A 13,257-nucleotide genomic window follows, 5' to 3' on the forward strand; every position below is an offset into this window, starting at 1 on the left:
GTGGTAGTACACTTGTATCTCATTATAATGATTAAGAATCATATCATATATTTCCTCTTCACATGGAGAAAGCCCCGAAGAAGCCCTAAAGAAGCTGCGACGGAAGACCACACTGAATTTGTTACACCAGAGAAGGTTATGACGTACCAGAGTATACAATATGTGTGGTCGTCTCACAAAGAGTGGTAGTTTTGATGCTATAACTTTGAAGACATAATGAAAATGTGCTTTAATGCTATCCAACAGTTCATATGCTATCAAGTACTATATCTGATGTTGCAGTAAACAAATATATGAGCAAAAGGGGATAATTAGATATTCTAAACCCTAATTAACCTCCTTAAAGACCCTGTTTACCTTTTGGAACAGTGATGTTAAAAATTTTCAAGATATGACATTTAATGCATATTTAAAACATCCTATCATAAAATCTTTGCTATAAAGCCTAAAATATAAGGAGATATCTGTATTTTTCTCAATAAACCATAACTGTAGATGGTTTAGTCTGGAAACATCTTTATTATAAGTATTGTTCACATTTTGTACATTTAACCCGTTCTATACTGAATTCTTAAATCCCCATAGATTTAACACAAAGGTAACCAGGTTCCCGGAGGGAATGGGTTAACAATAGTTAACATCAATTTTACCAATTCAAATTTTTACAGTGGTTGTTTCTATCCCTAACTCACATTTTAGAATTATTTTAAAGCAATAATGCTGGGTTTTTGTTTCATCGCAAATGGTAAATTATGACTATAAAGGACAAGGATTGAGAGAATGTAGCAATATTTGTAGAATACATCATTGAAAGTTTGAGGAAAATCGGACAATCCGTTCCAACACAAAAATTCTAAAAATTCATAACTTTTGCATCGACTGTCCAATTTTCCTCAAACTTTCACTAATGTGTTCTACTAATATTGCTGCATTTTCTCAATCCTTATATTTATGAGGGTGAGCTTGTCCTTTAAAGTCGATGTAATCTCTTCAGGCATTGGCCCAAAGTGTGAACTTGTTTTGTCACAAACAATTTGACCATGACCATTTTAGCAGATAAAATGTTGTTCTTGATAGTATTATCAATCATATTCCTGCCCTCACAGTCTATGGGTGCGATTATCAACTCACTCCCCGCGCAGAATTAGGTTTCCAAACAACTTTCAGGGAGTTTTGGGCTGTTGATAAATGCAAAATTGTTTTGACTATGGGGATAGAAGCACATTTCTGAAATGAAAAAAAAAAAAAAAAAAAGTGTGATCGCAAACACATCTGAGCCAGAAACGTATTTCTGTAGAGTTGATAAATGCAAAGTAGTTTTGAAATGTGTTTATAGCTCTGAACTGCCCACGCCAATCACTGCCACCTACACATCTCCGTTCCTTGGCTCAAACCACGCAATGGAGCCGTGCAGTGACAAGGCCTCCCAATCAACTCACCACAGCAGCATTGATAAACACAACAACTCAAGGAACGTGATCCAAAAGGCATAATTTGCAATGTATGTGTTCTGATAATGGGTATTGAAATATGTTTCAAACATGGGAAAGCTGATAAATACATGTACAGTCTAACATGAAACTGGCTTTGGGAAAGAGTGCTATGCATAGGGCTTGCCTATATTCACATTGCACACATATATTGTCATTTCTGACAGCATATAAAAGCATGGAATAGGCTGCTATTGAAAATAGTCTGTGGGCAATAATATCACATGATCGCCTTCCATCCGCTTTGCATAATTCACTTTCTTGGATCATTTCCTGCAGCATGTACTCTTCTTCGAATATTCTGGATTAGTAGAGCTGGAATTTTTTGAAAGTGATCACTCTCAGATGGCTGCAGAAAGTAGATCAATGCGCTCTGGCACAATATCAAATTTTGTCTCGGAGATGGTTATCAACTTGTTTCGTCAAGCTTTGCCCATTCATCACATGACGTACAGATCATGCTTCCTTTCTCTCTCTCTCTTTTTTTTTTTTTTTTATTTCTTTTTAAACTGCTGGTTCGATTTAGGCTGCTGCAGTCAGCAGTGCACAGCAAAATACTCTGCCACCCACAAATTGCTCACAGCACGAGGGAGATGAAAGTTACTTCACTCACACCCCAAATTAATATTTTCTAAAAATCAATTTTTGCAAAACGATGCATAAACAATCAATTCTCATGTGGACACACAAAAAATTGAACTCTTTCACATCACATAGCGATGCAAAAATCAATTGTGCTTGTTATCTTTTCTGTCACGATAAGTTGCCTTGTGTGGCGTGTTTGAGTGGTATGTGGAGAAACCCTAAAATTTTATGATCCCATTGAATGGAACTAGAGACATAAGTTCTGCACACTCAGGTGCCTGGGTCAAGTGACATTTCAGCATGCACAGTCTGGAGATTCAAATGCTTCATATGCAGCCACATGACTTTTTTCCTTCTTTCTTTCTTTTTTTTTTAGGGGGGGGGGGGGGGCATGTGTAAACAGTGGCAAATAAAATCAATTTCTACATCACAATTCCAAAACTGATAAACAGTAACTCTGTAACTCCTGTACGTGAATGCTGCCATAATGAATTCGCCAACTATCTGGCAACACAATGACATCAACAAACTTTGGATGCTTAACAAACTGCACTTTGTGAAATTCTATGTTTTCACTTCCACCAAAACACTGGTTTTGACCAAAACACTGGTTCCCAGTACACGTGCCATTGTTATTCACGCTCACCTGCCAAACTGTTTGATTTGCAAACTGTGAAGGCTGGATACACAGTGCGGGGACCCAACAATCGCTTCTATTTGTTTACAATCCAATTTCTCAGGTGAGTGCTTGCAGTTCACGTGTGCAAGAAGTCCACGATCTTCACTTCAGAGGTCCATCTTGGACCAGGACAAATGGGTAAACCTAATCATAGATTTCTATCAGTCGGCACTCTTCGTCCAGGGTCAAAGTCAATATACCGAGTGTCAACGTTTTTATTGCCATTGGGGGACAGGCACTTTGAAGACCAGACAAAGGCACAATGACACAAGAAGAAGAAAAAAAAAAGTAAAACTCTGCAGTGCTTCACAAATAGCAATATTACACAATCTCTGAAATTTTCCTACCCCTGTGACACTGTCACACAATTGGACTCTGCACATTTGTACACATGCTTGAAAGTTACATGGGTTCAATTTACCGACGTCAAACTATAGTGTTGAAGGGTAGCCACTGTGAAATATAATGGCTATCAGTAATATGTAGTCAATGAGTCAGGGAATCAATTCCCAGTGTCACTTCACAACAGAGCACAATTATTGAATAAAAAAAAAGTTTGTAAAGTTTGCACTATGCACATTATGATGTGTAACATTTTCACTTTCATTGTTGTGAACTATGATGATAAAACCAAGCAATTGCCATGATTACATTAAATAAATTTACAAAAAAAAAAATTCTGCTAGCTTTCATTATTTTATCTGTAACAGTTTATATTTGCTGTATATATTCCCTAAATTCATAGTCTGTTTCTGTGTGAAAAATGAAAGCATGAAACATGCAAGCTGGAGAATTGTGGTATGATCCTCTTGAAGGAAGTGGCTACTAAGACTTGTTGGACAGTGCTTGTACATTAGAAGCAGTCGATAGGTTTACAGGTGGTACAAGAAGTAGCAAGCCCGCTCTGCACTCCACTGAGTGAGCAGTTGAACTCTGTGAGCAATCACTGAAATTTCATGTTTAACCATTCTGCCTTGACTGAAGACTGTAAGACAGTAAGTCATAATTTTTCATAAATGGATGCATATCCCTATATTGAAGATGACAACTTATCATACGAACCGAGTTATGTCTACACTTATTGATTTTAATTTTTGGTGCAGGGGCATTCTCATTGCCTCTCCAAGCATGGAATCTTTACTCCAGGCAGAATCAGTCAGACCTCATTTTGATTCCCAATACCACAGGCAAGTCAGGAGCTCTGCCACCACCCCCCCCCCTAAAAAAAAAATGCCAATGATAATGTTTTACTTTCACCAAGAGCACACAAAGGCATGGCTCAAGTTGGGGTCAAGGAAGTCAACACACACAAACACTCTGGAGAGAGAACAATTCGCTCATGGGTACGAAACTTGGTAATCAAGAAGATGTGGCAGAGTCGGTCGTGGGACACATTCCCACGAGAAATGCAAGCCCCGCTCTCAAACGTGAGCGATATCCTTCCACACACAGAAACACCTAGTGTCAGCGTCTCCCTCAATTTCTTTTCGCCTGTTTTTGGGGGCCCACTGAAAAGTTGCTTGCAAGGCACAAGTTCTTGGCACGGCATCACAAGATGTGTCAATCTCGGATGCTCATGAAACTAAGGAAGACGTAGGGTAAATTAGTCTTCCTGACCCCACTCATCTTCGATACCATCTCTTGAAGAGTGCACAGCCTACATCAACTGAATGTACAGTGCATGGATCGTATCACAGTCTTGATGCATACAGTCGTCCCATGTTTTGGTTACACGAATCAAAGTATCCTAGTGCCTATGGTTCTTCATTTCAACACAAAGAACATAGACAATCCTGTTTTACGAATGTGGTTGGCTTCTTACAAGCGGAGAAATGAACTTTCACACAGAAATTCGACTCAGATGCACATATAAAAAATACTATCATCTCTCAAAGACACATACATTGTAAATAGGAGTTACAAACACCTTGCAGATAATCAATGTTTGTTTGTTTTTTGTATTTGTATGTTTTATTGATCAGTGTTATTTAGCTGTAGATCATTTAACTTTCTCCTGGATACTTTTGCAATTTATATGTTTGAAAAGACATGTTGTGTCTGTAAATAGATCTTGAAGTTTACACGCTGAGTCCATAAAGAGTTTCAAAATGGTGTGAGCATCCCGACAAGCGGATAATTTTCTATAGGATTCATCAGTGTTTCATATCTGAGTCAGCAAATCTACTTCCAGAGGGAAAAAAAAAGTTATTCAATAAGTAGAGCAAAGCAAAGTTTAAGTACAGGTACAATTACAATCTGATATCCACAGCCTCCAGCCACCATTACAATCCATGTGACCTATTTTCTCTTTTCTCCAACATTCTACACGCAATCTTTGAAAATGCTCAACAATGATTCCAGAACTATGGCTGATGATAAATTAGACTCCAATTCAGATATTTAGGGTTGCCTTTGTGGACTTGAAGCAATTGTTCAAAAATTCCAGGTCTATACAGCACACCATCATGGCGATCTATCCTTTCTTTCTCTCACTTCATACTGTGTGCAGTGTAATGGTATAATCTTGAAACATTTTTTTTTTTTTTGGGGGGGGGGGGCATTTCTTCTGAATAACAAAACATGCAAAAAAAAAATCATTGAATTATGTCACTTCATGATCTTCTTTATAGGTAAATATGATTTGTTAATAACTTCTGAAGGATTAGTTGTAGAATGTGTGAAAATTTTGTCATGGAAGAGAATGATTATGAAGTATTGCTATTTGCTTAAAATGTCATTTAATTTGATGTTTTTTTAAAATTTAGAATATTGAGTCATACTGATAGTGTCTGTACTTATAAAGTGAAACTGAATATTTTTGTACATCAGAAGATTACCTTCTGTATGATAATATTATCTGCTGAGAACCGGGGGGAGGTATCACAATTCTTGAGGGTATTGAGTTATTGGTATCACATTGTACAACTCAATCTCCTCGACATTGTGGTGTCTGTTTAAATCATTTCAATTTTCAGTAAAATGTTACATCAAAAAACCACAAGGGCACTATCTTACCAGATATTTGAAGCAAAGGTTATAAATCTACTCACTTTTTATAAAACAAACTTTTTATTTCATTAAAATGGATTGTTTTCGTTTTTATTTACACTCAACCAATGCAACAGCGTCCTTCTGGTTTTCAGCAGACAATTTCCATGAGGACACGATCATCATACATTCTCTGGGTAATATGTAGGCCTACATGAATTTATCACTGTAGCTTTATGAATTTAACCTGCATAATGAACAAGAAAAGTTTGACAGTTCTCCAAAACACTGTCAAGCATCAGGAATACAGATTTTTCAAATTTTTGATAAAAGAGCACACACTGTAGTTCCAATATTTCATATTACAAATAAAAGTCTCAGTACAATGTGTCTTCTTTTATCAGGTAAACTGTGCATGCATGCACAATGAGGATTGAAAATGTTACAAATCACTGATTAATGTGCTATGTGGGTATCTCTTTTTCTATTTGGGTTTTTTTTTTTTTATGCAAATACGGGGGGACCTGCTTCCAATTTGCACAAAACATTATGCCAAATATTTCTCTGCATACAGATGTATTACTATAGGCCTATTGAAATCTCGCAGCTCTTGGACTTTAAATGCAAATATTAACAGATTGCCACCATCCATGGAGATATCTATCCATTCTTGACTCAGGAATATCCCCACTAACACACACACACACACATACACACAAAAACATACTCACAAAGGACTAATATCTCCTACTAAAAACCCCAAGAGGCAAAATTCAGACACTGTACACAATTCATCACTAGTTTTAACAGACTACAGACTACAAAAAAAAGTATAATTCATAAGTACTGTATTCTTAACAAGATCATGATGTAAAGATCAATCATAAGAAATGTTTACTAGTATTTTCATATCAAGAAATCCAGCCCATCGTTACAAGCAACTACGATTCCATAGTTGTACATGTATCAATTTTTCGTATGAAATATTGAGAACAGTTTGAACCATTTCTTAGCAATTGCAATAAATTGCAATTCATCACTAGTTCTCAAACTTCTGTCAATTAGAGGTTGTGCTTTTCTTTTTTTCTTCTTCTTTTTTGAATAATCTGAGGACAGCCATGACATAAGTTGTGGGAAAATATGCTCCCCTCTACAGAAATACCTATCGGATACAATAGATTTAGGGGATCTCTCATTGCTGGCAACTAATTGTTCCACTAGGCAGCAATGAGCTGTGATACAATGGGACATACAATGTAACTTCTTTCAGTACTAAACTTTATGAGACATATTGTTCATTCCCAGTTCATACCGAAAAATATCTTTGTGCATGCTTCACATCACTCAAATCTGACGAGACTAAGCAAAAGCACAAGTATTTTTGGATAATATCTTTTGCCTATGGAAGAAATGGCTTTTGTGTGACTATTTTTCTTCTTCTTCTTCTTCTTTTTTTTTTCTCTCTCTCTTACCAATTGTACAAAAAAGCAGTGTAACTGTCTGGAATCAAGACTAAGATTGATAAATGATAGCTCATTGCCGGCACAAATAGCATTCCTGTGACATGACTAGTAACATGTGCACATTTCAGTCCACATACAATATCAAAGTCTGACAAAGGCCTTGTACACAGACTTAAAGCTACCCATTCTGCAATGTCAATTTCATAATCATGACAGCGTACAAATCTGGGCAAAGCCCTAATTCCTAGGTGTTGGTACAAGCATGAATAGATGTAAACTTGCAAAAATAGCACCAAAATCTTCTACTGTGTCCAGTGGTCAGTGTCCAGCTGCATTTATAACTACTCGCATCAAAGTGAAATGGCAAATTGTAACTTTCTTTAAACATTGCATGTTTGAAACCCACACGTGCCATATTTTCTTGGCAGCGCCGTTTTGTACATATCATATGGGCTCAACAAGCATGACCATGCAACTGCTCAATTACATTTATGCACTACGGAACTCAGATAGTACCACATGAGAATATTGACCAAAAACCTATATCATGTTGATATCAGTATCAGAGCTATATCAGAATTCAGTAAATTGCTTTTTTTTTTTTTTTTTTACAAATATACAGTGTATGTATTAGTGTACACATGTACCTCGATTGTACATTTCTGTGATGTTGTTAGCTTAGATTTTTTATTTTTTTTTTTACTTTTTTTTATTTTGGGCAATAGTCTTTAAACATTCAATTGTCTGATCAGACATGTAGAGAAAATTTGTCCTTTGATTTTCAGACAGTGCTATGGTCAACTGGTATACGGTAAAAACGAAGGTTATGTGAGTGTTTCCTTTTGTTTGTTTGTTTTTTTAAAATCCTCAGGAACCTTCCCAACCCCATCCCCACAGCAGCTTTCATGGATCTGTGTAATGTGTGTGTTTCTGGTTCGTGCTATTTCTGTAATACAGTCAAACCTGTCTATAGTGGCCACCCAAGGGAGACAAAAAGAGTGGCCATTATAGACAGGTGGCCACTATAGACAGGTCATCCAACTTTTGTGTGCATTACCTACATGTACATATGTATCATCGTTGTATACATCTGTAAGTATGTGTACATGCATGTGTGATACGTATGCACACGCGTGTTTCATACATTGAACAATGCCTGTGTTTATCAAATTGTTGCACAGTAGCATGTGTACAGTCGTGAAGCTAGTCTGGAAACATTAAACTGCACATTACTTGAATATGAGACCATTCTGAAGCAAATAATTTTCACACAACAATAGATGTATAATGTACTCTTAAATGAATCCCACAAGAATTGGAACAATCATCCCCAGCATTCCCACTGATTCCCACTGATCAGTTACTAGCCATTCCCTTTAACACTAGTGCATTATTATGACTGAATAAGTGATGAATGCTGCAGTGGCAATCACTGAACGTTGCCCATGAATGACTGGCATGGCTACAAAGCAGAAAAACATGCTGAATTATCGGCTCGGCTACGGCTCCATCGGGTCTGTGGCCACTATAGACAGGTTAAAATCTTCCACGGGAAACAAAATTTGTGGCCGCTGACCGCTATACACAGGGTCTTTAACGGGGCTTTTCTCGTGGGGGGATTTTTCAGTGACCGCTATAGACAGGTGGCCGTTAGTGCAGGTTTGACTGTAATCTATTCTGTAAGTGAATCTCAGTATACATGAAGACGTACATATATGTATGTAAAATGCGTTTAACATAAAACCTTGAACAAGTGTGTGAAAACGGCTGTCTTCTTCAGTTAGCAGAGGTTGACGAAATAGCGAGAAACACCTCTGCGCAATGAACGATTTTAAACCAGCAGACATCTCAGAGAGAGAACCAAGCTATGCTCACCGTCAGTTATACAACATGGTCATTCCTGCGCCAAATCCAATCAATTTCAGATCGCAAGGACAAGAAGTGAAGCCCATTAGCCGCTTGACGCCTAATGCGGCCAGCGGCAATTGCATAGATCTTCAGTCAGTAATTGATTATCAGAGTGAAAGAGCTATCATCTACAGAACCTCAGGAAGCATTCTTCACCTGGGCCGTCATGGAAGATGAAGAAAAAAAAATCTGTCTCCTGACCAATTCAATAATTGTGCTTTACATTGCTGTCTCACAATATCCATGATTTAAAGTAATAAACTAGATATTGTAACAACCACATTCAGGGAGGAATTATAATGGATGAGTGATTACGCTAATTACGTGTATCCATGCGACAATCCACCAGTGGCCTATTAGACACAGACCTAAGTGATTTGTGACATTAAAGTTAAAAGAGTTACAGGTAGGGCCTTTTACTTGGGCAAAGGACTTATAGGTATCTGATAATACTTTCCTTTTTATATATGTCATGTGATGATCTGTGGGATATAAAAATCACCATGGATAATATACATTATGAAATCCAGAGAGTAACTTGACATAAAAACAGAGTGGCCTGACAATCCTTTTTTTTTTTTTTTTTTTTTTTTTTTTATTATGCCACGATGGAAAATTCTTTATTCAAATACTGGCATGAGCTTATTTGCAAACACCTAGCATTTAAATATGATAAAATCCTATCAGACCTCCATATCTCTAAAAGCATTTAACTCTTGGTGTGGTTTTATAAAAGATAAAAGAATTACATAAAGGGATAATAAAATAATAAATAATAATAATATATCCAAAGATATACAATAAGAGATGCCAGAGATGGTATCAAAAGAGGATTGATACTGTCTTCTGATGACTGCAATTAGCTGTATTACTGCAAACAGTGCATCTGTGCACTCTGTCACCCACACCTCTGGCTCTGTATATTTGCCTGCTTGCATCACATGTTTGTATTCTGTGCATTTGCATAGATCATACTCACAGAAAGTGGGTGCTATCCATACTGATAGGGTTATCACCATATGGCTTAAATGCTGACTATCCACTCTTGTCATCAGGGTGGGGGGGGGGGGGGATGATTGGTGAGAAACAGCTATACAAAGATGATATGTATCTTGTGTTTTAAAATGGCTGGCAGGTTACTGAAGGACGTCATGTGGTTTGACTATTTCAATTGTTGCCTGGCAACAATGAGGATCATTCAGAACTAGGTATTTAACAACTAGACATCCTTCAGTATTAATATCCCACAGACCTTCACTGAAACTAACTCTTTATAATGGCATGATACACCATGCAGAGCAATTCTGGTGACATAAACACTGAGCTTAACTGAGGCACAAACACCAAGACTCGAAACATAAATTAAAGTACCCAGGGGGTAGTATACTCTTTAATAGGTGCAAGGAACACACACATACACACATAAAACTGATAATTAATCAGGTTAATTTTCCTTTTACTAGTTCTGCATGCCATGTTCAAACTGAATATCTAGCCAGTCATTACACAGGAATGTGCAAGTACAGTCGAACAACAGGGAAACTGAAGGGAAGCCTTTTTCATTGCATGACGAGCACCTAATATGACACATTACATTTATAAGCTCTACAAAAAACACATGAACCTGACACAGACTATGATACCTTGGCTCCTCAAAGAAGACTCACAGATTTAGCATAATGCTATTCTACGCAAATGAGGTTTTAGTGCAAGCATTCACATCTAATGAGAGTGCTTCCATGACCATACATATTTTTGTACCACCAGTTCTGTAAAAGTGGAAATTTTCGCGCATTTTGCCCAACCCGAAACTAGCACGAAAATAAAAGCACGAGAATATTTTTGCTTGCCATATGTTGCAGTAGTCGATGTCTTGATTCCGCGGAATTAAAAACATGTGAAACTCTTCTTACCCCGCCGAGCGCGAAAACTTAGTCGCCCGAAAATATCCACTTTTACAGTATGTGTGCTACTGGGTCTGCATTGCCATTAGGAATAGCTGTGTCTACCACTCCACACCAGGGTCCCGTTGCATAAAACTTTTTTTGCAACCTTAGAAAATTCTGGTTGGGATTTGCCCAACCTGAATTTTTTAAGGTTGCTAATCTAAGAATGTAAAATCCGTTGCATAAAAACTCTGGTTGGGAGCTTCCAACCGGAATTTTGTGATTTCAACCGGAAAAAAATCCGGTTGGAGTTTTATGCAACGGGCCCCAGGAGCCCATTGCATAAAAGTTACTTAACTATTATGGTAACTTTGCCAACCAATGGTAACTTCCATGGAATTCTTGATTTTGATTGGCTGTTCAGTATTGTTGCCATGGTACTAACCATTGGATGGTAAAGTTACCATAATAGTAACTTTTATGCAACAGGCCCCAGATTATAAATAGAGTGGGGGAAAACATTGAAACTGAAGTTTCTACTAATTTTAGACGACTGTAAAAGTGGATATTTTCGCACGACTAATTTTTCGCGCTAGGCCGGGTCAGAAGAGTTCCGCGTGTTTTTAATTCCGCGGAATCAAGACATCACGCACAGGAACGTATGGCAAGCAAAAATATTCGCGTGTTTTTATTTTCGCGCTAGTTTCTGGTTGCGCGAAATGCGCGAAAATTTCAACACCGCGAAAATTTCCACTTTTACAGTATTAAAAAGCAGACAGTAATCATTCTGTACTAGGTTAAATCAGACTGTATGAATACTGTCCATCTTCTCTTTGAAAGAAATGAGTTCGATCATGGAGTAGCAACAGTAGCTAGATAACAATTAACATGCAGTGGAACTGTACGTAGCCACAACAGCTAGAGCACAAGGAAACACTTCACCATTTACGCAAAGGAAATAAAATGGGCCTACAAACATACAAACTCTACATTATCTATGAGCCAAAGATTTGCTACAATGACTTCAAACAAATCAAGACTGAAAAGAGTCTTACACGCTTTTCTATCATCTACGAATTAAGTGCCCTCCAGCAGCGGATAATCTATCATGAAAAGCAACAACTAAAATGTACCACATATTGAACAGTCAGCTAATGAGGTGAGTAAACAATTCACATAGCATGTGTCACAAATGCATAACAAACACAACTACTTGCAGAGCAAAGCACTGAACAAACTGAATTAAATGCACAAGCACAATGTGCAGTACGGTATCTCACATTACAGCCCGACATCAGACATGGTGAAAAAAGGGGGAGCACTGGATTTCATAAACCACAGGGCATTCCCCAGCACCACAATAGAAGCATCATGACGCATTCATTATCCAGACTAACAAAAGAAATAAACCTTTTGGCCAGTGACAATGCAGTACCCTGGGGCGATTCATCCATTCATATTGCAACAGTTATGATTCGCACTGCTGCACAGCTCACACAGTATGCAGATATTGACCATTATTTAGAGAGGTAGTTGACAGACATTGACTGGAACTAGCGCCATTTATTGTGCACTTTTAATTTAATCACTTCCGACTATTTATCTGTTTGCCCTTAGTCGAGCGAGGGTAACTATGCATAGTACGTTTTAGGAAGCTCAAAACGTTTGATGACATTTACGAGGTTAACCGATTAGTGGTGTTATCACATCAAACGAACCAAACGCACACATACAAATGACATTGCCCTTCATGTGGATATCACGTATACTGAAGTACTCGATAAGAGTAAGACGAGATATGTGGAAACAATTGATAAGCACATAGCTACTGCACGTGTGTGACTAAAGGAAATTGCATGCTTACCTAGTCCACTTCCTCCACTACCATTAGCAAAGCGAAAATCGTGTGAAACTCCATCCATTTTATTTTGGGGTGATGTGCAGCTGCTGGAGTTTGTCACAGTGTTGGCGCGGCCCAGAAAGATATGGCAAAGCACGCCGATATGTCAATGGGGGCCCTCCGGAGGTTTGCGATCGGGCTCCTCCGCTCTGATTTTCGCTCGCCAACCGTTCGTCGTGGCTAGCCTCTTCACTCGCTTCCGCACGTTGGCGAGTTTCTCGCTTCACACGTACCACCGTATTTCGTGTAGAAACCAAACCAACGCTCCCTCTCTTCAATGCGGAAGATGGTAGGAGCGTCGCTGTAGCAACAGATGAGATCTTCAGTCCTCAACGCACGTACGAAGGTGATACGACAA

At 38.1% G+C, this 13,257-nt stretch overlaps 1 protein-coding gene across 1 annotated transcript in view; it reads right to left on the reverse strand.

Moving 5' to 3' along the window:
• The window catches only part of LOC140236033 (77 kDa echinoderm microtubule-associated protein-like), a 111,895-nt gene extending 98,839 nt beyond the window's left edge, over positions 1-13,056 (reverse strand). Inside the window, exon 1 of the mRNA XM_072316011.1 lies at positions 12,864-13,056. The gene's annotated coding sequence lies outside the window, so the exon portion shown is untranslated. The remainder of the gene's footprint in view (positions 1-12,863) is intronic.
• Between the last annotated feature and the right edge of the window lie 201 nt (positions 13,057-13,257).

This window comes from Diadema setosum, chromosome 1, assembly GCF_964275005.1.
Source record: "Diadema setosum chromosome 1, eeDiaSeto1, whole genome shotgun sequence".
Lineage (NCBI taxonomy): Eukaryota > Metazoa > Echinodermata > Echinoidea > Diadematoida > Diadematidae > Diadema > Diadema setosum.